The sequence below is a fragment of the Agelaius phoeniceus genome, chromosome 11 (assembly GCF_051311805.1).
Source record: "Agelaius phoeniceus isolate bAgePho1 chromosome 11, bAgePho1.hap1, whole genome shotgun sequence".
Taxonomy (NCBI): domain Eukaryota; kingdom Metazoa; phylum Chordata; class Aves; order Passeriformes; family Icteridae; genus Agelaius; species Agelaius phoeniceus.
Window position 1 is genome coordinate 16,570,506 of NC_135275.1, and position 27,192 is coordinate 16,597,697.

Consider the following 27,192-nt stretch of genomic DNA (forward strand, 5'->3'; position numbering starts at 1 on the left):
CTCTGGCTGTTTCCTTAAAAAATAACCAAGGTACCATTTCATGTGAATATTTGAATTAATCAGCTACCGTGGAAGGGGTACTCTGCCTCAGCAAAATCACTGCTATCATTGATGCTTCCATCTCATTTCATGATACAATTAAAAGCAGCTTAATAGATAACAAGATTTTAAGGATAATTCATAGACCCCCAGATTTGGTCCTGGAGTTAAGTTATTCTAAGGCAGTTCAGGACTTAACCAAATTTTGACTTTTGGGATATTGATCATGCGCTTCAAAGGGGGACAAACCCAGCAGTCCAGTGGGAGCATGAGCATTATGATGGGGGAAAAGCCAGAGCACAGGCTTCCTCCTCCTTCCCACTCTAGATACATCCCCCTCAGGAGATGGGACATGGCAGGAGAGCATCAGACATCTTGGCTTTTAATAAATTTAAATCAGGACTTGTAATAACAGTGTCAAAGACTGAATAGGTGAGATATATGATCAGTCAGACCCCAGAGATCACTCCCACCCCCCCAGCTCACACCACACACAGCCAGGAGCCTGAGGACTGGGTCAGGAAGCTGGTTTACCCCCTCTCCCTCCTGCCCCATCCCAGGCAAGTGAGTATGGCTGGGGAGTGGCTTCTCTAGTCAGAAAAACAAAGGATGAAAACAACACAGGTAGCCTATCTACTCAGTAGTGATGTCCCCAAGCCAGAAAAACTTTGCACCATTAAAACTTGACCATCTGCAGGCATGGGGTTTCTGCCACCTCCCTGGGCAAACTGTACAAAATTCAAGACCTTGTCTCTGAGATATTCAGCTTTTTCCTGCTCATTAAAAGCAGATGATTAACAGCTTTAATTACAATTTTCTTTACATTAGGATATGTTGTTTCATGGGAACAATACCCAGTGTCCTAGGAGTGTCTTTCCACTTCTATGATCAGGTTTCCATGACTTCTTCACATAGGTCTCACTTACTCAACTTTATTTTATCATCTTCCAGCTCACTATAATTAAAAATAATTCCCCATAGCAAAAATTTAATATCAGAATGTACATTTCAAATGTGAGATGAAATTGAAAAAAAACCATTTTCCCCTGCTGCACTCAGAGCAGAGCAGCACAAAGCGAGACAACGCACGTGTCAGCGCTCGCCTGTGCCTGCAGTGACCACAGTGACAATCTGGGTGCCACAGAGGGAGCTGGTGGGTGTTGGAGAGGAGCAGGGCCATGGCTGGCAGCCTGCCTGGCTGCTCCTGCCAGCAGCAGCTCCTTAGTCCCTCCTGCAGGAAGTGCAGCACAGCCTGCAGATGCTCAGCACATCCGTGTGTCACACACCTCACCCTGGACAAGGAGCTGCAGCCTTGGGGTGGCACCTCCTCCAAAGGGAAACCCATTAGCTTGGCTCTGGCCAAGCCTCACCACCACCAAAGCCTCAGCAACAAAAACCTCTGCTGCCTGTGCAGCCTTGCACAACTTGAGAAGAGTGCAGGCAGCCAGGTTTTATTTAGCAAGAATAAATTAACACAAATCACTGGCTGGAAATCCCGTCTTCATTCATGAGCCTTTCCATCTTGCTCCCATCCCAGGTCTGCAAGCTTGTCTCAGGGAAGAATCAGAGATATCACCAGCACCGGGGAGGAAACAACGGAGCAAGGATGGCTGACAGTATGACTGGCTTTGAGCACAGAGGGTGAATAAAGGAGCTTTTAAGCTGGTGTAGCTTGTGGACAGGGAGGAAAGGCAAGCAGGAGCCAGCGGCAGGCAGGCTCTGCTGCAGGAGGCACGGGCTGGGGAGCATCGGCAGGGCTGCTCTGCACAGAGCTGCACACAGAGCTGTCCTGTGCTGGGGCCAGGGCGGCGGGAAGCAAATGAGGAGAAAAAGAACATTTCCTGGTGTCAGATTTAGCTGGAAAGGAGCCTGCCTTGAATTGACTTCACATGGTACAAAGCAGCAATGTCTCAGAAACAGACTGAAAAATTTCTTCTCCTCAAGGCCAGTGAAGTTACAAGATGGATGTGTTTTATTTTGCATTGGCTGCTTTTTACGTGGTGCTCCTGGCACAGTGGGCACGTCCTCTCCTCAGAGGAGGCTCTAAGCCCACTTCCAATCATATCCCTACCCACACACTGGTGCAGGAGGAAGGTGCAAATAGATCCACCACCCCACGCCAGGCCTTTGCTCTTATAAATGAAAACAGGTACACAAGGGGAATGTGAAGCAAACAGGAACCCAACAAACCAAGCACAGAACATGGCTTCAAAGTACCTCTTGCTTGGGATGCTGAAGTACACTCCCAGCTTTGGTCCACTTGCGTGGATCTTGACACGAAGCCAAGTGACCTGTGAGGCCTCTGGGACGAGGCAGTCCCTTGTTGTACAGCCATGTTAGCAAAGCACAGCCTCTGCCATCTCTGGGGCCTCCTGCAGCCCTTTCATCTCAGCAATGGCACCAACAAAAAGCCAAACCATGCTGAAAACACTAGTGCTGTGCAAGAGGCTCTGGAGAGAGCTGTGAGCATGACCCCAGCTTTCTGAAGAGAGATGAGGTCTCCCTGCTGTGAAAAACCAGCAGACTCCAATTTGGGAAAGCATGAACAGAGCTGAAAAGTCAGGGAAGAGAGATGGAGGGCAGCCTGTCACCAAGGCAAAGGGGGTCCTTGCCAATAGTGTGTAGCTCCAGCAAAGGAGCCAGGTAAGCTGGCCTCTCCCAGGGAACAGCCTGTGTGTCTGGCTTTTGGGATGGGACTCCCTAGGATGCTCCCTAGGAAGACAGCACACCCCTGCCTGAAGGAAAAGCTCCTAGCCACAGGGCTCTTCTCTTCCTGTTCAGTGGGTGGGCATGCAGAACATAACACAGCAAAGAGCACCAAGGCAAAGCCTGCCCAGGCTCAGATCCACAAATATTCTGAGAAAGGGCAGAGCCCAACGCCTCCCAGCAACAGCAGGAACGAAGGCAGAGTTTAAAATTGTGGCAGAAATGTTAAAATTCCTCCTGGACAAAGAAGGAACTCAGTAAACAGCCCTTATCACCCACCAGCGGGTGCTTATCTCTGCTTCTCACTTGTTTCTTCTGGGATGGAAATAAATGGGCTGTGTCAGGGAGCAGCTCCCTCTCCAGACAAAGCGAGCAGCCGGAATGCCATGGCCCTGCATGGCCATGGACGCCTCTGCTGTGCTCCCTAATACAGGATTTGCATGCATTTGTGCACACATTAGCATGCAAGATTTGGAATCCCTCAAAAAGCAATTGTCTGCTCTGCTCAGATGGGGTGTGTAAATGCAGACGGACAATTCCCTTCTCACTTGGCTTAAGACACACATGGCAGCCTGATCTCTTTCCAGCATCCTGCCATCATTCTGACTGCAATAAGGCTTTTGGGTCATCAGTCAGTAAATCACAAAACCCCAAGACCTCTTGGAAAAGGGACTGGAGGCTCAGAATTTGGGGCAGCTCCTATAACCCCTCAGTCTCTTAACAAGGCTGTCTTAATATCCCTGCCTGTTATCTGCTCTCCTCAATTGAGAGTTAATGAGGCATCTTCCCATCCCAAGTGAGCTCCAGCCATACAGACACGTTTTTCCAGACCCCACAGGCAGGGCAAATATTTACCTAAATGGAAAAATTAACAGTTCTTCACTGCCATAGGGAGAGAGCCCAGCAGTTCTCCTCCAGCATGGGGAAACTGAGGCACGGAGCAACCACAAGCAGCACCCAGCTGTGGCTCCCCCATGGACTTCCTAACCATCAGAGGAGTCCCAAGCTTTTGTGCTTGAAACAGACAGTTCAGACTGAAATTCTGCCTCTTTCTCCAGCTTCTCTAACACTGTATTTTGAACCAAATGGTCCCAGCAGCCCCCATCCAGCTGCTGCCCATGGCCTCAGGACCCATGGATCTCAGTGACAAAGGGGCATCTCCCCAGACAAAATATTTCTGCAACTTCTCAGCTCTTCCAGTCACTGGAGCTGAAAAAACCCCAACCTATCAGTGGGAATGAACTGCAAAGACTCTGTGTTACTTGGGTCAAAAAGGAAGCTTAGCAAAAGCTTTTACCTGCCTACTGTGGTGCAGGAGGAGGTGAATTTGACATGGGTACCTAAAATAGCAGGAATTCAAAGTCTGAGGACAAGGTGCCCTTGGTGGCCCGCAAGGACAGTCAGGGGATGCCAACATTCACTTGACACAACATGTTGTAGGAACAGCTGGCTTGACAGATCAACATCAGGTGGTAGCAACAGAGCTGGCACAACAGTAGTGCCAGGAAACCAAGGAAGAGAGAAATAATCCAGCAACCAAAGTGGTTGCATCCTACAGACAGAAGTCCCCAGATCCCAAAGGCCACAGGAAAAGCACATGTAGCCACCCATCTGCATGAAGGTCACATTAGGTGGGGAAACACTAAGAGGATGGAGGAGTTGCAAATCAGACTCTTCTCCATTTTCCCCATCCATGTTCTTGTCTCCCTCCTCAATTTTGCTCTAAGCAAGGCAACTTTCTTTACAGTATTGATTTATTTGTAGTTCCCCCTGACCCTTGCAGTGCCCACAGCAGCAGTTGTGAAGGTATTCAGGATGGCATTGAAGCTTTTATGACAAAGCCTATTTCCACTCCTGGAAAAATTCTCCTCTCTGGCTGATTTGTCCATGTTTGGCCTCAGGCTGGAGACTAATTTTAATTTTAAAACTCATCCTTTACCAATGCAGAAGCTATTCTTGCTTAATTAAGAAAAATAAGAATAAAAAAAGAACTACCCCCAGTACTGCCAGTTGCAGCCAAATATGACCAAAGCAGCCTTTGAGGATTTTCCATTTGTTCTGCTTCCATCATGAATCAGGACCATCCCTTTCCCAAGCAGGTAGAACACCTGCCTGTGGGTTGCATTGCCCTGTCTCCAAAGCACTGCTTCCCTGAGGCACAGCCTGGGGCAGCCTCCAGGCTGCTCCCAGTCCTGCTGTGGTCTGAGGCACCACAGGCAGGGAACAACCACCAGCACACCAGAGGCAGACCAGGAAATTAGAACAAAACACAACACAAGGCACAACCCCCCAGATTCCTCATCTGATCTGTCTGGTGCCCTCTTTGGCAAGCAAGGAGTCCCAGAACCACAGACCAAAGCTGTGGCCAGACTTTTCAGCAACACCCCAGGATGAGAATGAAAACATGACCAATCTTTCCAGCCTGTGGCTAAACCACAGTGGGGGATCTGGGGTGCATCACAGGCCATTTGGGAGAGCCCAGGTGCATCTCAGTGCTCTGCAGTGAACACAGGTCCCTGCTTGGGCTCCAGTTTCTCCTTGTGAGCTGGGTAAGAGCAGCAGGGTGTAGAAACACCCTCTTGACCTGAGCCACAGTGCCAGGCTGCTCCCATGAGCCACAACCCCTGACACAAACTGTGAAGATTCTGATGCATAAAGATGAGATGGTTAAATTAAAGGATATTAATAACTCAGCAGCTCTCAGAAGAACCCTCAACTTGGCTCTCTCAGGATATTTTGCAAAAGATTCAATAATTTTTTTTTTCATAATAGAAGTTAGACAGAACTGGGCAAAGTGCTACACCCATGTGAGCTGCAGATCAAGCAAAGGGGAGAGAGAGAAGAGGCAAAAGAAGCTGCAGTGAGCCCCAGCCTGTTGCCCAGCCATGCTACCAGGAGAAAAGGCATCCAACAGGCTGCTCCTCACATCCAAGACGATGGAGGCAGTCTGCCAGCTCACAGGCTTACCGCTACTCTCAGCATATTTATATTAGGGTTGGGTTTTTTTCCCCTTAAAGGTCCAGCTCTTAGCATACAGAAACACTAATAACCACATGTTTTTCCTCAGTCATGGAGAAGAAATGCAAACCACTAGTTTACAAGTTGAAGAGAAGAACAGGCTCAGCAGCAGCAGCAATAACCCTGAAGCTGGTGGGCAAACAATGCTGAAGCCAAGCTCATGATCATAAAAGGCAGAAGGTACAGGATGGGCAGATGCAGGGGCTGTGGACACCCAGGAGGGTTTGGTGTCCCCCATGGCAGGACAACCCCAACCCCACGGATCCCAGAGAGCAATGGGGCCCCTGGCTGATGGGGATGGGAGAGGGGAGACAGTGGAGGAGCAGGCACAGCAGGGCCCTGAGGAACTCTCCCTCTGGGCTCCCCATCCAAGAGCAGTGTGGGTCTGTGTGACAAAGCCCTGCCCTACCCTGAGGGCTATCCTGTCAGATTTTAATGATAGCATTGGGTGGCTTTTTAGCCTAACAGGATGCAGAGCTGTCTCACAGGAGGTCCTTTCTGCTTTGTTCTTAACTGAAGATGAAAATTCCAAGCCTGGGGTTCTAGCACCCTGGATCCAAACCCAGCTGTCCACTGAGAAACCCATCTCTGTTCAGCATGCAGATCTTCACTGTTTTCTCAAGTTTTAATAACTCTGGGCTCTCCACAGGCAGTATTTATCTTCCTGCCCCTCTCTTTCCCCCATCCCATTCCAGGCTCCAAGCCCATCACTCCAGATTAGCTAAACTAAGTGAGTTCCCACTGACCTGCCCCAGGGCTGTATACACTATTTTAAGGACCTTCACTTGTATTTGCAGCATGACAAGCAGAAACCACGGGAAGCAGTAAACACGCTGCAATCCAAGCATCTCACAGGCCATACATCCTAAAGGAAAAAACCTGGCTGATGGGCAAGGCGCTCAGAAGCAGGATGAGCTAGGCTGAAAATGGTAATTTATTTCAGAAGTTAAGGCTCAGACGGTGTCCCCCGAGGCAGGCAATACCGACCGCATGTGAAAGCAAACACTGGCAGCCTGATCCGAGGCTGTGCTGGCTGAGCCCGGCCAGGCTGCCAGCAGCAAATGCGCAAGGCTGGGTCATTCTGTTAAGCCGAGTCTGGCTGGCAGAAAACACACAACGAGAGGAGATTAAAACGCGAAGCAAAATATAATCTTGTTAGCTGCAGACAGTTTTACTTTACAAATCTTTATCACAGGCTCAAGCCGGCACCCTTATAAACACAATGCAGTGATGCGAGACATGTAAGTGCTCCCACAGCAGGCGAAATAATCGCCGAATGAAAATAAGTCAGATAAGTTACAAGATAAGAGAGCTAAAACTGAAAGGATGACACTGCATCTGGTGCAAATAATTATTTTGGCATTATTCTGTCCAGCGCTAATCCTCAACTGCTCAAAAAGATTCAGTCACTGTTTAGCACCGCCAAGGAATCATGACTAGAAAACAAAGAATAACTGGATTAAAATCTTTCCACGGTCACAGGTCATGTCTGTGTCACATCTGCTTAAAATGTTCCTTCAAGGGACAAGAAAAAAAGGAAATTGGACTTGAAAAGATTGCACTGAAAAACATAACCCCCAGGTTGCAGTTCTAGGTTGGTTTATAGTTTGCCATTCTGGCATGAACAACAAGGGCTTAGAAAGATTATTACTTTAAAACTTCCTATTCTCAGGAAGGCAAAACCACCAAAATAAACATCTGAACGGCAGCGTCCTCATTCACAGCCCCAGCCTCCACGCAGTCTGCTCAGAAAATGTGCAGAGAATCCAGGCTTCTAGGGGCTGCATTCACCAGAGCAATACAATTAACACCGAGAAATGAAGATTTTTAAACTCCTATTAGAGCCAGCTGAGCCTTCCTGATTATTTTTAAAACGAGAACTCCATTACAATAGCATCAGCATTTCTCCCAGACGTCCTGCAGCTGCAGAAATACAATTTAACAATTAACCTTATACATCCATAAACACAGAGCACAGCAAAGGCTGGAAAAACAGCGCAGCCCCTCGCAGCTCACCACCAGCAGCACACTGAGCAAAGTTAGCACTGCGTGCATCCACGGAATGCTCCTTATTCCTCCTCCTCTACTTTCTATCCCTTCTACAAACCCACGACAAATCTGGAGTGACTGGCCAAAGGCAGCTCCTTACCTGTTCCTGCTGGCGATGGCAGCGCAGGAGGGAAGGATCTATGAGCTGCCCAGCTGCCCTAGCTGTGCCCGGTGCCTGCGGGCTGCTCGCAGGACCAGCCGGAGCCCCGCAGTGCCATAAAGCATCCCTCGCTCCGGCTCTGGGGCTCTGTGGAAGCCTTTCCCAGCAGGCACGTTCCCGTAGGGAAGCTGCCCTGGCAAACCGTGCCTTCCCTGCCCCGCGTCTGCAGCTTTCGCCTCAATCGCCTCGCTTTGAAATCCGGCTCCGGAGGGTCCCTCCCTCCCTGCTCCCAATCCGAGCGGATCCGGCAGCTCCCCCCTCCAGCCTGCCTTTCTCCGAGTGACCCTCGGAGGTGGCGAGAGGATGTCCAATTTGCTCGCCGAGCGCAAGGCATTAACGAGGAGCGATGCAGCCCATGGAGAATAATTGGCGGCGCGGGAGCGGCGCGGGGCTCTGCTGTTGCATTGCTCTCCTCTCCTGCATGTTAATGAGCAATGATGTCAGCAAGCCAAAGTCACCGCATCCCGCCCGGACCGCCACGGCCCGGCCACCCGCCCCTTTATTTACATGGAAATCAGCCCGCTCTCCCAAATCGATACATCCTCCAGGTTGCTTGGGCAATGGGAGGGGGAAAAAAAAATCCTCCTCGCTCGCTTGCGTGTTTCTAAGAGTTGGCTGCGCACCAGCAGCCTAAATTGAATGGTGCGAAGACATTAATTATCCTTCCCTTCTTATGTGATGCTGACCGAACCTCAACTTGCTGTCAAACTTCAGGTACCGCTTCTTAGGTATGCGGGCTATTAACGCAATGATCCGCTGGCTCCGAGCAACGCATCGTTTTTCTCCTGCCTTTCAATGCCCTCTCAATTATCTTCTACACTAGTTTGCTATGATTCCCTACTGGCTTTTAGACGCAGCATGTTTATGACCAGCAGGGCTAAATATTCTGGGGAAAACAAGTTATTAGCATGGCATTTCGGTCACTGCATATTTGAATACATTTTCTCTCACAAGGCCAAGACAGATGAACGATTCACACCTTATTATGTGTGTCTCAGGTGAGTACTGCGAGCCCCAGGAATACAGCACCTCAACGGGGATGCTAAGCCTCTTCCCCCTGTGTTTCCTTCCCCTTGGAAAAGAAAATGCAGAGAAGGAGCTAGGCTGCCAAATTCCTTCTGCTGCTCTTTAATTCCCTTGTTTGGGAATTGGATGGTCACAAATGAATAATTTGAATAATCTGGAGGACAGCGTACTTCTTAGTTTCTAGCATTTGCAAAAAAGTGTGTGAAATTCAAAAAAGTCGTTTCTGTGGACTCAAAAAAAACCCATAGAAAGCAAATAAAACTTTTCCAACACACAGCATTTGTTGTTGAGGAATACACCTGGTCCAGGTAGCTGAGCTCGAAAACTGCAGATTGAGATGGAGATTGAAATGCACTTTAGGTGGGACCCCGAGACAAGAGGCCGTGAACTGCCAACCTTTGGGATAACAAAGGACATGAAGATGGGGGATACCAGCCAGGTGAATGAATACTGAAAGACATTGCAGGAACTGGGAATTGCCGACCTTTTGGCTAACAAAGGAGTTGAAGACCAGTGATGTTAGTGAGGTGGATGGACAGGAAAAGAAGAGCAGGAGCCGGAAAATGACTGGAGGGAAAGTCTAGACTAGGAGAGGATAAAAGCCCAGGTGTTCACTCTTGGAGGGTTCCCAGAGGCACCAGCTTGGGCTAGGTCTGTGTTGCTGCTCCGGGAATAAATGGCTTTATGGAACAGGACATCTGATACTGCTTTGGGAAACCTGGGGCTGAACAGGCGAGGAAACCTGGTCTGGCTGTGAGAGGGGAAGCCAAGAGGGGATCTAGGCTCACTGGAGCTGCTGCCATGAAGGGGCTTCAGTCCCAGAAGTCAAAGTCTCTGGCCTTGGGAGTGTGACTGCCAGAGAGTCTTGTGAATGGTCAGAGTGGGAAGTTGCCTTAACATTCTCTTGCACGCTCCTGACTTTTGATGCCTGACTCCAGATTTCAGAGTCCTTGATTTTGGCAATATTAGCTATGTTTACAGAACACAGAAGGATGCAGAAACTACAGCTGTGAGTCTTTCTGCAGCCTCAAATGCCTTAAATTGTTATTATTAAGGCTCATAAATTAGGTTTAATTACATGGAATTACACTCAAAATCTCAAGGATGAGATCTGCAGCTGGGACAAACCAGCCCAGCTCTAAGAGCCTCCCCAACTTACTCAGCCAAGTGGGACAAATCAAGAATGTGCAGTGTTCTGAACTCTCTCTTTTTTTTTTTTTTCATTTATATTAAGTTTGAGCAGCAAGTTCAAGAGTTGAGCACTGACTCTTAGTGCATCCAGCCAGATCAGACCTTCCTTTCACAGAGCAGGGGCTTCTGCTAGAGACGGCTGAAGAGCCAAGGATGGTCTCCTTCAACTCCTCCAACTACAAAGAGCAATAGAACTTGTAGGAAAAATCTTCCCTGATCCTTCAGTTTCCTAAACTGGCCCATTTTGCCCTTTCCAGCCTGAATCAGCGCTGCAGGCAGGCTGTCAATCTTGCCTCTCTGTGATTAATGTGCCATGGCCCCAAGACGATTTACTTTTCCTCTTACACTCAGAACATGTTAATTACAACACAAAGGGAATGAGACAAAACTGAATTGGGCAGAAGCAAACAAAGAAGCCTGCTTATAAAATGATAATGTAGAGCAGAAATTACGTGTGTTCCTTGTAAACATATCCCTCAAAGCACGCAGCAGTGACTCGGGGCTACAAACAGCACAAGGAACATGTCCTGCTCCATAGGACACGTCCTCTGGACACTCATTTTCACCCAAAATGAGTAAAAATGTCTGACTTTATTGTCATTAACTTTCCAGGAGGAAAGGCCCTTTAGCTGCAAACACTTTGGAGCAAAGTCTCTATTCGTGCTCCAAGGGTCTCCATCAGCTGGCCTCACCCTCAGGGGAAAGGTTGGCAAGGCACGTGCCCAACCCCACACTTCTTGTACAACACCCTCTGTGCCACCATCTACAGCAGCTTCAATCACTCTGCACCAGCCTGACAGGATCCCACCCCAGGGCATGTGGCAGTGCCATCCCCACACAACCAACCACCCTAAAAGTGAGTTCTGCTTGGCTTTCTTGGCCAACTGATCATCTGCACAAAGGGATCATACCATGAACTGCAAGCTTTTCACTCTAAGTTCATCCACAAAGATTAAATGGGTGTCAGAATCACAAATGGAAGCAGAAGATCAGTGAAAGACCAATGCCTGTAACACTTGAGCTGCAGGGCTAGCTGTGAGCAGAAGAGCTCTGTGTCTCCAAACAGCGTCTCTGACTGTCATCGCTCCTGACAGACCTCTTGTTCCAATACTTGCAAATCTAAATATCCACAAAATCCAACGAACAGCCTCTTCTGAGACAGGAAATCAGATCAGAAGCTGTGTAACGTTTGGACACACAACTGTCTCAGGGAAATGGAAATGAGCCTTCCTGCTTTGAAAGCTGCCGGTTTGCTGGCAATTGCTCCATATTACCGTTACCCACTGTGAGGCTTGTGAAAAGGTCATGTGTTGGAATAACTCCAGAAGGCACACAACATTTCTTGACGGATTCTGCACATTATGCAGGTGAAATGGGTGTTTCATTAGGCAGCAAGGAGAATACTGAGCTGGTGGGGCATATTATCAAAGGTTAGGTGAAGGACTTGTACCATTACAAGGATGGATGCTGACAACTGCCAGCAATGAAGCAAACGACCAGAAGTAAAAAGCTACTAAAATAAAGAAAGATCAAGAGCAGGAAGCCCCTGCTTCAATGCAGTGGTGTGAGACAGACAGCTCTGCCTGTAAATGTAGCACCATCTTTCTTCCCTTTGTTGCTAGCTTTAATGACAAGGAGCCAAACCCAGTCAACTCTAAACTTTCTGCCATTTGCACAAACTCAGACCCATGGCTAATTTAACAAATCATTGCAGAGCCCATGTTTCATAAATGCTGTGTTTTATTACCTTGATGTATTGATTGTCTGTCAATCAATAGAGTTCCATGTGACCATGTTGACTCTCCTGATGACAATGGGCTGCACAGCAGAGCCACACGCAGCAACAGCAGACTGGTGTCCCCAAGGTCACTGGGCTCCTAACCTGATGAATGTCAGATCAAGTGGCCTTTCTGAATTATTTAGTGAGCATCCTCTGCTGCAGCATACCAGGGCACTGCACAGCACTGCTACCTTGGGATGTCACAAGAGGCTTCAGACTCTGCCACCCCAAAATGCTGCCCACAGGGACACAGACTGTCCTGAGGCAGGGGGGTTGAAGGTCCCCACCACCACTGAGTCCATCCTGGCTCACAGCCACAGGCATAGTAATAGATTCTTTCCCATCGCTCTTTCTGACCACAGAAATAAAGAATTGGACACTACAGTGGTTTTTTCCTGCACTGTTCCCATACCCACCCTGTAATTTGCAGAGCAATCCCCACTGGCAGAGCCAGTGCTCCCAGCCCACTGCCAGCACAGGATGACCCCAGTGTGGTCCCTGGGCACAAAGCAGTTTTAAGCAGCTAAACAACAGGCTGGAGAGGGCACAGCTTTGCAAACACTGGATGGGAAAGGCAAGATGACTGCAAAAAGCTGTTAGTGACAGGGAAGGGAAATGGCTCTATGTGGCAGGGTACAGCCCCACTCTGCCCAGCCAAACACCTGGCTCTTCAGGAGACACACAAGCATGTGCCCCAGGTATGGGGAAAGCTCCTTGGAGAATCTGAGTCATGAAATACAGGTCAGAACTTCAAATGCAGATGAGCTTTGTTTTTTCTTTATTCTTTTTCTTATTCTTTTTGAGCAAGGCAGCAAACGCTTCCTCACGGCTCTCAGTGCTAGAAGCAGGGATGCCTTATCTCAAATAAAAATGGGATAGACAGAGAGGCAGAGAGACCAGCATCAGACACAGATCATGAATCCCCAAACTTGGCCTCCTCCACTTCTCCTCGGGGTTGCCATTTGTACCTTCCCGCGGCTGCTGCCTGAGACCAACCACAACAGAGCCAGTCCTCCGGCTGTCACCACTGCTGCCTTCCACTCATTTTTGGCAGAGCCATGGGTAAGGATCTGTGCTGTCAGTCTGCAAGGGGGAATTTAGTTTTTAAAACACCATCGAGCCCAGCAGTAGCTGACGCAGAAGGGGAGGCACAGCCCATACACACTGCAGCTGATTCTGGAGACAATTTTCTGTGTTTCCTACCAACTCACCCAGAGAGACAGGTCTGGCCCTGGCTGGTACCCTCTGGTGCACAGCCAGGGCTGGACAGTGAGGTGTGGCCATGAGCTCACGCTGTGCTGCCCATGTCCTCTGGCAGCACTGAACCACACAAATGCAGGGATGATCAGCACACTGTGCTGATGCTCCTGAGCATCACTGCCTGGTACCCCAATCCCCTCCCTGGCAGGGCACCCCAAAGGATCCTCACCCACTGACCGTCCCTACCCCAGCACTGCACACCCCGGTGTGACACACACAGCACACCAACAACAGGGTTTCATCAATCACTATCTCTTCCTCTCTCTTTTTTTTTTTAATCACCTTAATGTAAGAAGCTTTAGAGAGCTTAACACAATAAGGCTTTCATAGCCTCCAGCTTCCACTCGGCACTAATATGTTTTTTACTTTTATATGTTGAAATCAAATTTGTAACTGAATGTGAACAATCCAGATGCACCCGTGGTTTTCTCCCCTTTGCTAGCCTGATAGGCTTCTCATCTGAAGACTTTAATTGTGTCCTTTAATGATGTCTACAAAAGCCTCATTAAAGCAGTCTATCGTAATTTAAGCTAAATAAACTCAACACAGCTATTTTTGTAATCATATCTTTTTCTTGGGGCCTTTCCACAAACAATAAAGTGTTCACTGAAAACGCGTTACAAAGGAAATGCATAAATCTTCAGCTTATCTGGTGGTATGTTGTCCAAAGATCTAAACCTTTGATCAGCAACAAATTAATTTTCCATTTACACAAAATAGAAGATGTATTTTCAGGATAACCAACTAACCCTGCAAGCCTGCACTGACATGTGCCTTGGCAGCAGCTCAGGACTCCCTCGCTGCCGCCCTTCTCACTGCCTGACACTGTCAGGGTCGCTGTCACATCAGATGATTTTTATTTTATTTTTTGGCTTCAAACCTGTCTAACAGGGTGTTTCGGGTCAGTGGTTATGTACTGAGGATTTCTTGCCTTAAGTCACTGATCTCTCCTCTGCACTGCCTGGCCCTACCACCAAAGCTGTGCATTCCCCAGGACCAGGGGAATTGACCATCTCCGTGCTCAGAGGCCAGCCTTGAAAGCCAGCCCAGTCCTCGACAAGTGACACAAGCCTGGTTTTAACCTCCTTAAACCAGACTGTGCACATCTTCCCTGGCTGCCAGCAGGATTTCAGTGCTTCCCCTCACTTTGGCTGGCACCACATGAGCCCCTGCTCCCAGTCAGGTCCTGCAGGGCTGCACAAACCTCTGTCCCCTGACACCAGCAAAGGTCTGAGATGGCAATGCTCCTACTCCCACCCAGGAGACACAGAGCCAACTAAGACCTGTTTGCTGCTTGCACCCAAACTGCGTTAAATGCACAGGGAGGTAGCAAATTCAGCATGTTTTTGGATCCAGTCAATTCTCTCATATGATGTCAGGGAGGGAATCATGCACGCTGGGTCATGAACAAGAAGGAGCTTGCAATGTCTTCAGGTCTTAAATTTCCCAGTGTATCTGCAAGCACAGGGAAATCAGACATAGCCAGGAATGCACCTGGCTCCTCACTTCCCAAGAGGGCAGTGGGAAGAAAGGTGCCCAAATGGGTTTTTATTTCACACCTGAGAACAAGAAGTGGCCCTGGACAATACAAAACCAGCTGGTGCCAGCAGATGGACTAGCATGTGCTGTTTCAGTACACCCCAAATTCCACAAGACTTCTACAATCGAGCCCACCTTGATTTTAAAATAATCCTCCAAAACACAGAAAACAATAAAATTCTGAAAAGTGGCATCTCTGTTTAAGCTTGGGTGGTTTCTCAGCCCCAGCCCTCTTAGGATCATGGCCCAGTGCCCTTCCTGGAATGCACAGAGGGTTGTCCTGTCTTAGGCAATGGCAAGGTTCCCAGCCTGGCTGTCCCACTGGTTGAAGCTGGATAGAGCTCCAGTATCCTCCAGACAGCCTGGCAACTGCACACACATGACAGGAGATGTTTGCTATTCTTCCCTTTGTTTTAATTAGTAATAACAACTTGTTATCGTGGCTTGACATTTGTTCATACTTGGGAATAAATTGCTTCCTTGAACGATATGCTGAGATTACAACAGGCTTTCTGTGTTTCTGTTGGTTTTAGTAGCTCATAACAAACCATGAAATTCATTACTCTTGCCACAAGCACCCACGAGATGTGCCAACCAGGGTGTGATTTATACACAGCTCAACTCATGGAAATTAAAAGGTTTTAATGTTGCCTGCAAGAAGTCCAGGGTTTGAAATTTTATACAGCTGAATTACAGAAAAAGAGAATCCCAGATGCAAGCCACTGCATTGTTTTATCTGCCTCAGGACTCAACATTAAAGTCAGAGTAAAAATAATTCACTAAATATTAATTAAGTGTGTAATTTGGACAGCCTTTTTAGTGATAAGCCTTCTGGCCTGCAAGTTACTTCAATCTCATCTGTTTTTAACTGCTTTGAAGCTATTAAAAGGACGGTATTTAACAGCAAAACTTCTCTGCTACAATATAATTCATCAAAGCATTCTCACTGAAAGGAATCACTGGAGAACAGCCTGTGCCTCACCATCCTTAATGGGAATGGGCTGTCAGTCATACTCCAGTCCCATCTCTCCATGCCGTGTCAAGCCTTGTACATCAAACCCAATACACAAATCGCCAGCTCCATCAAGATCATTAGAGCTGCTCAGCCCGTCAGGGAAAGGTCAGCGCGTCACTGCCTGCTCCAAACACAGCATCAATCACAGCCCTCATCAAAGGCAGCCTCAGCAGCAGCTGGAAACCTGCATCCCTTCCTCCTGCAGCAGCCTGTCATCCCCTAAACCTTCTTCTCTTCTTGTACAACACGGCCAGGCTTTTATCTTATCATCATCTATAGGGAAATGCAACTATATAGTCTGCTCTGGGAACAGGGGGATCAGCACCTGCAGGGAGGGATTAAGGCTGCATCAGGAGAGGGCTGGCCAGAAACGTGGCCACTGATTCCTACCCTGGCTCCCTCCTCCACGGGGTCCCACAGTGTCCCCACTCCCCTGGATGGGTCCAATGCAGGCAGTGTCACAAGAGCATCCCTTCTCACTGTGTCAGACCAGACCCACACACCTGGAAACAGTCCTAGGGAAGGCTCAAAGCCATCCTGTAAAATGCTGTTGTTTCCATCATAGCCACACTGAGGCATGGCTTGCAGAGAGACCACATTACCCTGCCAGGCTGCTGCTGGCCTTCCACTAGCCTGAGCCTCAGCTGTGGGGTTTATGTGAGCCCATGAGGGCATCCTGCCCCACAGCTCAAGCACCAGGAGGGGTGGAGAAACCCAACTGCTGGCAATTAACAGGGGACACCAGCATTATTGAATGCTATGGCTCCCACCAGCCACTGTTCATTAAACATGATCAAACCACGGGCCATTTCTTCCTCTTTTTTCTCCTACCAAGCTGTGTCGAACATGCAGCATTATCTTCAAAGGGCAAAGTGGAGATGTTTGCTAAACACAAGCAGACTAAGTACATCAGCCTTTTAGAAGCAGCTATTGCTGCTGGAGACTTGGTGAGTCCCATTGTTTTGTGGCTCATGCAGCTTCTTTGGAAGCTGAGCTTCTTTGGGCTGTTCTGCAAAGCCAGCACCTTGTGACAAGGCGTAACCCCTCCCCAGGGAAATAAAAAACAGGTGGGCATCCAAGGAGTGGGGCTTTCTTTCTGCTGAGTGTTTAACTTACAGTATCTCCTTGCAACAAAACAACAGCAGTTTGGGGTCAGCTCAGCAGCTGACTGAAGGCAGGATTAGCCAGGCTCCTGCAGCAGAGGGTTGAAGCTATTTCTGGAAAATCGTGGATGGGTTAAAGCTGGGAATCTTCCTGTAGCATGCCCTGACTGGAGGGGACTGCTCTGACCAGCAGTTAGCCTGGTTGCACTGGTACAGGGCAAAAAGAAAAGTAGGAAGAAAGGCCTCTTCCCTCCATCTCAAACAATCTGGCATGCTCCATACCAGGGTGGCTCACCTGGCTGTGACTTTCAGAAATGTGGAGTTGCAGAGTAAGGGCAACACCTCCCCTTTGCATGGCTTTAATTCAAGGCAAACAGCTCAACCCCCAAATCCCTTCTCTGTACAAACTGTGACCATTCCCTTGTGTCAGTACAGAGAAGCAGAGAGGGAGCACCGTCAGGCTCTCTGGGGTAATGAGCACTTCAAACCTATCTCAAAGGGAAGAGCAACCATGGATGGCCAACCCGACAGATGGGGGAGGAGAAGGGGAGCTCAGATACCAGCGAGACGATTGTAATTAGTGTAATAAGCAGCAATTGCAGCCCAACAGCTGCCTTGCCCTCCCCGAGCGTCTGCCGCACGCACCAGCACCAACCATGGCCAAGGATTTTGACACTTGCTGCACTCTGGACGTCTCTGCCGTGAAAAAAGTTCTGACTTTGATAGTTTGCATTCCACACAAGACACAGAACAGAGCACATCCATGCTTTTCCAGCCTCTCCACCTCCACCTGAGTGAGCAGCACCGTGTGCTGACAGAAGGGACATGAAATTGGGTTTAGTTTTGATGTCAACTATGATTTTGCCTGTGACTTTGACCAAAACGTTGTTTCCTCTATGTTGAGGCAAACCTGCCATACTCAACTTTCTGAAGTGCCTGAAGCCCCAGAGATAAGCTGTTCTACACAAAATGGCAAAACATGACAAATATAATTTTCAGTGGATATATACAACCATTGTCCACTGATGGGTATTTATCTGATGTTCTTTCCTTACACATCTTGAAGCACAACAAAGTTGGCAGTGAGCATATAGCACAGAAAAAACTTCCACCAGTTTTAGGGTCTGGATCAACATCCACAGTTAGCACAAGGGTTGCAAATCTGCTGATGTGACAAGCTACAGGACCTAAATTGCAAAAATGTGCTGTGGCTTAGACCCAGACTAATTCTGAGTAATTTCTGGTGCTCAAGCTCCAGGAGGGAATGCTCTTCTCACTTCCTCTCTGCTATCCCTTGGTCTAATGGAGGTAGTCAGGGGAAGCAGTCAGATCCTCAGGGTATCTGCACATTTTGGCAGTAGTTAAGGATTCAATTCCCAATGATTTTTAGTGGGTGTTAAGACACTCAGAAAGTATCTGCTGTGAATATGTTTGGAGGTATGAGCTCTAGCTCTTCAAGCAAGGGACTGTTTCTTGTTGTGCTTAAGAAGATGAGAGTATGAAGACAACAAATAAGGACAAGCTCGGAGAGCAGAAAATGTTTATGTTGAGTAAATTTAGCCCCTCATGAAAGGAAAAAGCCAAGGCTGGGTGGGCGAGTTCAGGAATAACTGCAACCAGGAGGTTTGCTGAATGTTCCCTGAATGACCAGTTAGGCAGTGTCAGAGGCAAATTAATCAAAGCCATCTATGTGGGGTGCCACAAGGCATCCTGTGAAAAACAGAACAAAGCAGAGGCTGAGGCCAGTGAGAGCTCTGTGTGCTGCACGCCTGGCACAAACCACACCACCCTCCTGACTGCCATCAGGATCTCCTTTCTCATACAAAGGACAGGGGAAAGGTATCAGGAAGCCAAGAGCACAGCTACAGTCAGACCTTTCACTTGCTGCTCTGCTGAACAGTTCCAGTGGAAATCAAGGGGGGTTTCAACTACATAAATGGATCACAGAGACATCCACATTGAATCCATTTGCTAATTAGTCAAGATTAACATTTATTTTATCCAAGAGGCATTCAGGTAAAGGAGGTAATTCTCTCTCTGTATGTCCCTTTTACACTTGTTAAAAAGTAGGACATCATTACTTGATGACAGTAATCCTAAAAGGAACTTTCCAGCAGGGGAGGCACCTGTGGGCATAGCCTGATCTGGGCATGTCACTCACTGTGGCTGGACAGGGCCAGCATCATGGTCCTTCAGCCCCTAATCCCAAATCTGGCAGACCTGTGCAACTACTGCAGCTTTTGACATGAGCCTGAGACCAGTCTTGGGCTCACAGTACTGGTCCAGAACAAGGCATCCTAAAATCTAACACAAGACCCCATGTCATCTCAAAGGAAAATTTAAACCATCAGGCTGCTACTGCTCAATACTTCCATTAACACTGTGGGAAATCTAAAACACTTTGCTGTGATCCTGTATCTGAGGATGCAATGGCCAGCAAGTGAAAGTATTTCAACCATTTAAATAGCTTCACTTAACAAATATAAGAAACCCTTTTGATTTATAGCACCAGAGTAATTTGATACCTTCTGTGCTGTTAATGAAGCAAGAATTAATAGCATTTTATCATCAGTTCTAATCTTCCTGGCATCGTTTCATGCCCACAGAAAACTCACTCTGTAACTCGGTACCTACAGCTCCTGTTGGATGAGGCCCCTGGCCACAGCTGGTTTCCAGCACTCTGAGAACTCAATCTCTGCTAATCCCAGCCCTTTACATCAACTCAGAGCAATCTAAAAAGGAGACACATGAAGTCACTTAGGCTTATCTCTCTAATTGCCTGCCTGCAAATCAGGGGTTCAGTGTCAGCCACTTGCACTCTCATAAGACACGGCAGCCAGAAAAATCAGACCTAAAATATTCACCGCAAGCATTTTGAGAAGGGTAAGTGAAACTACCAAAACCCTGCTCACTGCTGCAGCTCCAAATGCAACGCCAGCTACGAGGGACACATCTGGTAACAAAGGCAGCGTTCATGCCTTGCCTCTGCTGCAGCCCTTTCCAGGTCTGAGGCTGTGCAACACAGACTCCAATTCTCTCGGCAGCTTTCTTGAACTGCCCAGTGCCAACAGAGTGAAAATGTTAATGAATACTGTCCCATAAATACTTAATGCACATTTTCCTGCGAGTCCTGCTGTGATTAAATAGCCACCTCATTACTCAGTACCATCTTTCTTTCTTTTTTATCTTTGCATGAAATACCAAGAGTTGGAACTATAACCACACAATCGAGCTGCTGGAAACATCACTGCATAAACCAACATCAACAGGGCAAAAACCAAACACAGATTTTCAAGGAATGCAAAGAGAAATCGAACCCTGTTAAGAGCAAATATTTCCTCTCAGCTACCTCCTCCCAGGATCAGCAGAGGAAGAAAAGCAGAGGGGACAAGCCTGCGATATATTTTCTTCTTGAGTCTAACTTATTTGGTTTTACTGTCTTTTTCCATTGCGTTTGGAGATCCTTGTGACACTGGGGGTCCACTGCAGGTATCCTGTGGATACATGAATCCCTGGGTACTGCTCTGGGGCTGGCTCTGCTCTGACACCAACTCCTGAACAGCTGCAACAGGAACTCTGCTGTTCTCCCTCATCTGCGGCTTGGAGGGTGTCCATGATTTGTCCAAGATTACACAAGCAATCCAGGACAGACATGTCAGGGAACATGGATCACCCAGAGGCATTGCTATAGCAGTGACCATGCTGACCAGAGCACAGCTGACCACAAGATCCACCATGCCTGCTTGCACAACATCACGACAATCATTTAGGAATCACGACAGAGAAATATTAGGATTTTGTTTTCTAGACCATTAGAATTCCCATATTTGAGTCCTTCCCACCAAACCCTCAGCTATTTCACAAACCAACCCAAAAGCTGCAATTCCCCTGGGATTCCCAAGACCACAATAGTAACGCTGAGAGGCCAGAATCAGCCCAGTTGGCAGCACTGGGGCTGGGGGTTTGTGTGTGCTGCCAAACGTGACACGTGGGATTTCCAGCACTGCCATCCAAGCAGGTCCCAGCTGGAGTGAGTGCTGGTGCTGGAGACACGTCTGTGCTGCTCCCTGTGGTTTTGCTTTGCAGGGCAATGCTCTGCCTTTCACACAGGCCATGGGAAATGTTTCCTCTGACAGAGGAAAGTCGTACAGTCCAAATTCATGCCAAACGGCTAAAAATGTAGAAGAATCAAAGGACTAAAGCTTGTGTACGTCAGAACTTTTGGTAATTCCTCCCAAATACATAATTTTTTGGCACAGATGCTTCAATGTAACTGAAGGGCAAGCTTTTAGTTCCATTTTAGCTGGGAGAGTCCCAGCTCTTGTCCCTCTGATTTAAATATGGAAGCAGGCTCATTATGCAATATGTGTTTCAGCGAGTTCTGCACCAGGGAGAGTGTGAAGCTAAGGCTAACGAAGGGAATATCATTAAAGTAATAAACAGTGCTAAAGCAGGAACAAAAAGGCTGGTCTGAAGCACGGGCTGCTGCCACACGTATCACAAGGAGTCTCTGAAGAGAAACATTTGAGTCTCTTTGAGATGCAGGAAAAAGCGCAGCAGAGGATGGTGTGTGGGGAATACTGGTGAGGAACTGGTGCCAGCTGGAGAGGTTGCTTTTGAAGGGCTGTGAGGAGACATTGGGCAGCCAACACAGTGCCATGTGCTAATGCATGGGAAATGTAAAGACCACTGGCGATTAAAAGGTGCTTTATCCCCATCGGAACTGGTCCTGAGACACAACCCCAGTCTCAGTCCAGCTAATACACACAAACAGGGCTTTCAAAGGACCACTTCAACTCATTTTGTTTGTCTGCATGACACAGATGCCAGGAATAAATGCACATCTACACCTCATTTCTAATTCATGCTGCCAGGAGAGTCAGCCCACAAGAAGCACCAGCATCTCCTGGAGTCAGAATCGCACATGCCGGCACATTTCCACTGCCACCCTTCAAAAGAGAAAAAAAAAAAAAGAACTTTCCCCCGTTCTCTGGGTGAGCAAATAGAGTAATTTAAGGTGTAAGTAGATGAAGTAGCTAATTAAGGAAATAACCGATAACTTAAATCAAGATCATTAGAGGAAGCAGCATGTTGCTGCCATTACTTAAATGGCAGCTGAGCTAAAACATGCTCACTCAACCTGAGACTTCAAAATCCACAGTCAGCCTGATCCACACAGGGAGAGCTTCCCATGTCACCCCTCCATGGGGGCCAAAGCCACTAAGGAAAACACTCAAATCTCCTGGTAATTTCCTACAGTCTGAACATTTAATCATCCCCAGCCACCACCATAAAAATCCCAAGTGAATGATTCACATGTTGAGAGAAATTTGCAATAAGCAGCAGCAGCAGGGTCTTCTGCCCTAAGAAGCAGCCTCCGCCTGCTTTTGGCAGTGGGGAGAACAAACCCTCTGCAGAAATAAATTCAAATACATTGGGCCATATGAATTTTGCTTCTGGCATCTTGTGCTGATCGTGCTCCTCAGCCAGCTGCTCCCAGGATGGACTCTGGGATTTCTCTACCCACCCCCAAGGGGTGTTTGCACACCAGTGCCACGTCTCTCACTAATTATTCCACCAGTTGCACAGACAAAACATCTGCTGAAGGAGGGAAGGAATCCTAAAGTACACAAATAATTTGCACTGCCTAAACAAAGGCAAATAGAGGATGCTGTTAAACCCCCACCCCCCCGCCTAGCAAACAGACCCAGGAGCTCTGCCCACAGGCTGCGGCTTCCTCTGCCTTCTCCAGCAGGAATGAATCCTTGTTTCCAACCAAAACCGCAGTTTGTTACTAACACAGCCTCCTTCTGTTTAATTCCTAAATTATCCTAAAGCAACTGAATTCGGCAAGTCGATTAAGTACTTAGAACACTTAGTTTCCTTCAAAAGAAGCTTTTGTTTTGCCTGAAAAAAAATGGAGTTTTTCTCCTGAATTCATATTAACAAAGGCATAAGAAATCCAACATCCCAAAGATAAAAAACCCCTTTATCCTGTATTAAACACAGCTGCCAAAGACCCAAAAATCCGCATTCTGTCATTCCACACATATCCTTGCAACAGCTGAGAAGACACACAGCAGGTCTGGAAACTCAGAGCTGAAGATAAGCTGCAGCCTCCCGCGGGGTTTTACTCTTCATGGGTTTTAAAGAGAGTGAAAACGCAGGAGCAGCTCAGGGACTGGCGACAGAAGTCATGTCTGCATCAAGGAAAAGTTTTACTGTGTCCGGATATTCAGCCAAATATTAGCAGAGGATAGAGCACAGCCCTGCTCCAGTGCCTGGCCCCCGACAGCCCCTGGGCTCTGCCTGCAAAGGGAACCGATGCTCGCAAAGGCAGGCAGGAACCAGAGCTGAAAGAGAAAACCATCTCCTAATGCAAACATTTGTAGAGCATTAAAGCCTCTTATACTTTCAGAGGCTGTAAACGTGGCGCGATTACTTACCCCGGCTAACCAGGCATTCACAGGCTGGAAGAGCCCCATGGAACGGGTGAGGACAGAGGCAAGGAGCGGCAGGACAGACCCTGGAGCATCCCTGGAGCTGGGGCTGCCTGTGCCCTGCCAGCAGCTGTGGTCATCTGGGGAGGGCAGGGCCCTGGCGCTGCCGGAGCGACGCCCACCGCAGCTTTAGCTTATTGGTGAAAATCCTAAACCCCGATCCAATCCTGTCCCTTCACCCAAATGTAGCTCCCTGCAGAGGCAACATCCTTCCCAGTTTTGACTAGCAGTGTGAAAGCAAAGTTACCTTGCCAATGTATAAATCACACAAAGAGAAGCAATAAAAAAACCACCCCCACGCTCAAATTTATTTCACCTCTTTCTGACAAAAAAAGTTTCTTATTTACTTACTAACAGCCATGTGAGAGCATTGAAGAAAGCTGGCAACTCTCAGCCTGTATCACCAGATCAAAAATCAGTATGGTAAATATCAGGATGCCAATAAAAGCACTGTTTGTAAGAAAGCCTACCAGTGCTCCTGTCACATCTGGGGCAGGACTGTAACACGTACGGAGGTTTGCAGAAACCATCAGCACATGGGTCCTGAAGTTATACTGAATTTCACAAAAGAAACGGAATCATAAAGGTAACTGAATCATAAAGTGCTGCTGGCAAACAGCCTGTCTGGCCAAAACATATGGTTTGCCTTTTATTTTTCAGCCTGGCACAGACAATGACTGTAGAGACACATCTCTCTCTGTTATACACACACCTAGATGCTTGACCCTGATTGACACTCTGGCTGCACTGGTTCTGTGTTTCTGGTCTCAGAAAGCACAGGGCTACAGGCAGCGACCTGGAAACCTGCATTCATTTGCAAACAACCAACAGGCAGGGATAAAAGCCTCTCGTGCAACTGCACATTGCTGCACTCACTTACAGATGTGCAACCCTGGAGCAGCTCCAGAGCGTGGGCTGGCATCTGGGTGACCTCTGAATGCGCTCACACAGCTCCTCCAAGCGAGGGGGGAGCCAGTGGTCTGCACTCCAGGTGTCCCAGCAGACAGGCAGCAGAATCCAGATGTGGGCAAGCTGCCCCAGCCCTAGCACAGGCTGGGGATTCAATGAGGTCTATTCATGGAGGAGAGAGCAGGGCTTCCAGGAACACAGAGGAAGCATTTCGGAGGGGTATTCCCACTGCAAGCCCAATAAGCCTCTTTGCATTCTAACCCCACCACCACTGCAAGCTTTAAATATAGAAGTAATCAAAATGTACGTTAAAAGAAGAACTTAGAACTTGGCAGTGTTAATCTAAGAAACATTCCACTGGGGAGCGGGTCTGAAGAGCACTGGCAGCCTCGGGGAGGGCTGAGCCTGGCTCTCCAGGAACAAAAGCAGCTTACAAACCAGGTTTGCCACGTGAGAGCCTAATTAGAGACCGAAGCCCACACAGCAAACAGACAGACTACAGAGGAAATTGGAGCCTAATTTACATGGAGAACGATTACTTACTGCAACCAATTAGTGTCAAGCTGACTGACAGACTACCCAAAATATATTCTCCCCACCCTCCCCTGCAAGTCTGAGTTTTCCCCACTGTGTCATTTAACCTGGGTTGTGTGGTAGGTGAGCAGTAGCACCTCAGCACTAGACATGGGACAGCAAACAGGGACCTTCTGAGCATGTCCATAACAAACACACAGTTAAAGCCACCCTTGTGCCACCTGGTGCCAGCCTCAGCTGAGCCAGAGACAGCACCATCAGAGATTATGTAATGTAATTTTTCACCTGGTCTTAAATCCTTGAATGACATCCTGAAGATCCCAAAATTTATTATTTTGGAAAGATGCTCACCCTTTCCTGAGCATGTATTCTGCATGGGGACTTTCACACCCTCATTTGCAACCTCACAGTAAAACTTTAGTAAAGGCTGTATCCACACAGAGAAACTCCTTGGCTGGAACAGCACAGGGGTGCCCATGGTCCCATCAGTGCCTGTGCTGGGCAAGGACACCACCTTCATTCAGGGCATCTCTCTTCAGCAGACCTGGAAGAGGACTACTTCATCATGCTTCCCTAAGTACAAACCTGCTGCTAGCTCTGCATCAAACCTGCCCCTCCTCCCTATCAATTAGTACCCAAACTGATAAGCAGACTTTAAAACCTCCTGAAGTGCATACATGGAACTGGGCAAATGCCATTTACCTTCCTTTTACTGTTACAAAAGAAACAACTCATTCTATCATCATTTTTCCCTTCCCAGCACCATACTCATTATTAACAGGACTGACTAATTGCTGTCCTCTCTTCCACGCCCTGGCACATGCATTTGGAATGCACAATGACAACAGCATTTCAATGCAACTTGCTGTGTTATTCTTCACAAATTCCTAAGTGTGGTCTGTCTGAGCAGCCTGTCTGACTACTCATCAGAGAGCTCTTGAGTACACACACTCAGGCACACAACAACCACATTCTGGATATTTGAGACCAGATAATCAGCCCTTCCTTTGAGAAACACCAATATAAAGCACATTTACTGACTTTATGAGTCTTCTGCATGGATAAGATAAACATTTTTAATCTCTGCGGGCTGCATGGATATATGGCATTTTAAAAGCAGGTTATCCTAAAAAGAAAACTTGGAGGAAATGCTTGGTAGAGTTTATGTAGTAGCTGTTTGCTAATATCTGCAGATAGTCAGGACCTCAGATGGGGTGAAACACCAGCAAGAATCCTTTGAATTTCAGTTCACTTCAGATCAATGGTGCTAAATCAACTTACACCACAGAAGTCCCATCAAGAGAGGTAATGCAGGATCATCCCACTTGGGTGTCCTTCAGATACAGACACCAGAAAGGCTGCAAATCCTGGCAGCTCTGGTCTCTCTCTTTGCTAAATTAAAAGTCTCTGTTAGTTACCAAGTGGATGCAATGAAAATGCATGTGTGCTCATGCTTCTGAGAATTAGGCTGTTAATCTGGTGTTTGTGCTCCTGGAGTTTATCTCCTCCACACCTCCCTCCTCCCCAGGGAATGGCCTTGCTGCCACTTTATCTGCAGCTCTAAGGACAACACACGCTGCTTCGTTTCTGAATTCCCCTCCAGTGCTACCCCTGAACCAAGCTCTGCAGAGAGGGGGGCTCCAGCAGCTGTAATTCCCATTAATTCCCCTTATGATTAACAGGTCAGCTCACTCCACCCTGATGACAGTGGGCTTCGGAAGTCTAACTCTATCAGAATTATCTATGCACAAAAGACAGCCATTACAGGAACAAACGCCTCGCTGAGACTTTTATCAGCTGTGTGCTCGCTGTTCGCTGTTGTGCCACTAATTTAGAGAGGCACAGGCTTTAGAGAGAGCAGGGAAGGCTTCAGCCTCACTGCTCTGCAGTGGCTCCAGGCACAGGAACCTCTCTTCTGTGGTTTTGATGTTGATTATAAAGCTGTGGAGGCAATCACTCCTGGAGAGGGGCAAGGGCAGGTGGGAGTGCAGGGAAATTACAGAAATGTTCTTCTGAGTGCATCCCATTAGGGCTGGTGGCAATTACACATGCTGATCAAGGAGGCGGGCTTCCCAGAACTGAAATTACCGGGCTCTGAAATTACCAGGAGGGAAGGGAAGGTGAGAGAAAGAAGGAAAAAAGGAAAAAAAGCAGAAGCAGCAAAATAACCCACAGACATCCCCTGGCTGCCTGGGAGCAGGGACAGGACAGCCACCTCCTCCCTGCAGGCAACCCTTGCTGGTAGTCACTCAGGGGAGACCCACAGAGATAAAAGGCAGTAAGGCCAGCTGAAAAATGCTTGTAAAAACACGAATGGTCTCAGGTCCTTCTGAGCCACCTCAAGCACTGCTAAATCACTTTTA

General features: G+C 47.9%; 1 protein-coding gene across 3 annotated transcripts in view; it reads right to left on the minus strand.

Moving 5' to 3' along the window:
* PRICKLE2 (prickle planar cell polarity protein 2) overlaps nt 1-27,192 on the minus strand; it is a 103,902-nt gene that overhangs the window by 34,593 nt on the left and 42,117 nt on the right. Inside the window, exon 1 of one of the 3 annotated variants that reach the window (XM_077184376.1) lies at nt 23,333-23,489. The exons of 1 other annotated variant lie outside the window; for it this stretch is intronic. The gene's annotated coding sequence lies outside the window, so the exon portion shown is untranslated. Of the gene's footprint in view, nt 1-7,912; nt 8,438-23,332; nt 23,490-27,192 lie in introns of those variants that run through there. One more of the 3 variants, XM_054640315.2, reaches the window with a different exon arrangement.